The sequence below is a fragment of the Galeopterus variegatus genome, unplaced genomic scaffold (genome assembly GCF_000696425.1).
Source record: "Galeopterus variegatus unplaced genomic scaffold, G_variegatus-3.0.2 Scaffold1049, whole genome shotgun sequence".
NCBI lineage: Eukaryota > Metazoa > Chordata > Mammalia > Dermoptera > Cynocephalidae > Galeopterus > Galeopterus variegatus.
Genome location: NW_007727160.1, coordinates 81,410 through 82,753, shown reverse-complemented (window position 1 = coordinate 82,753; position 1,344 = coordinate 81,410). Strand labels below are relative to the sequence as shown.

Here is a 1,344-nt window from a genome sequence, read left to right as displayed (position 1 = left end):
GCCCCCGTGCCTCGCTCAGCCAGTGAGCGGGAACCAGTCTGTATGTGGGATCCGAACCCTCCAGCGGGAGCGCCGCCGGGCTTCCCAAGCGGCGCACTTATCCAGTGCGCCACCTGGCCGGCCCTCATGTGGAAATTTGATCTCCAATGTGGCAGTGCTGGAAACTGATTGAGTCATGGGGGCGATGGATTAATGCTCTCCCTGGGGGAGGGGGGAGTAATGAGTGAGTTCTCGCTCTGTTAGTTCCCGCGAGAGCTCATTGCTTAAAAAGACCCTGGCACCTTCTCTCTCTCTTGCTTCCTGTCGCCATGTGATCTGCTTGTACCCACCGGCTGCCTGCCGCTTTCTGCCATGAGTGGAAGCAGTCTGAGGCCCATGCCAGATGCAGCTGTCCCAGAATTGTAAGCCAAATAACCCTCTCTTCTTTATAAATTACCCAGTTTCAGGTAGTTCTGTTTTAGCAACACAAAACAGACTAAAACAGATTCGATTCTAGTTCTTAAATATAAAGCAAATTCTCTGTTGGGCTCTTGAAGTAAACCGGGAAGTTTGATCATGTAAACAGTTGCACTCACTCTGCTAGGTTCTGAGGTTGGAGTGATGCAGAACCCCTTTCCTCTACTCCCACCAACCCTCTGCAAGCCTCCCAGCCTGCTACCCCACCCCAGAGCAGTGATGTGGTAGCAACCACTGCCCTGGGGAAATCAGGTTCTCAAACTGCAGGGACTAACTGGTAGAGTAATGACACAAAGGATAGTGGAGGAGTAGGAACATCTAAAATGTGACTGAATTCCATTCTGACTCAGATTAAGGCACAAATTTAGTGTAATATCAGTCTATAAATGTGATCCTTTATTGAACACCAGAATTGTGTGAGTCATTATGCTAGGTAGTTCTTATTTACTTAGGTCAGCATTTGCCCTACAAACTTTTTTTGTAGTATTCCTCTCACCAAGGATGACTTTTCTTAAAAATCAGTCTCCTTCACCATTTCCATCTCTTCCCCATAAATTACCTCCTACATGAATAATTCCTATATAATCCCATATGTTTTCAATTGCTCCAACTGTTCTCGTTCCCTTTAGTATTTATATGTGCTACTCAAATAGGTATATCTAAACTTATATATGCTGAGTTATGTTTGCATGTGCTCCTTATTAAATTAGAAAGAACTGCACTTCATATTGCTTGAGTAATTTTACATGAGTCATGATGTTGACGGATTAGAAAATACAGAGGATATAAGAATATCTTAAACTGCAGTATGGCAATGCAATTAGCAAATCCTGATGATGGGAAACTCTTCTTTAACAAATAAATTTCAAAGAATAAAAAAAAGAGAGA

The 1,344-nt window shown here is 43.8% G+C and overlaps 1 protein-coding gene across 2 annotated transcripts in view; it reads right to left on the bottom strand.

The window, feature by feature from the left end:
• The window catches only part of CPB2 (carboxypeptidase B2 (plasma)), a 54,246-nt gene that overhangs the window by 14,177 nt on the left and 38,725 nt on the right, over positions 1-1,344 (bottom strand). The window lies entirely within an intron of this gene.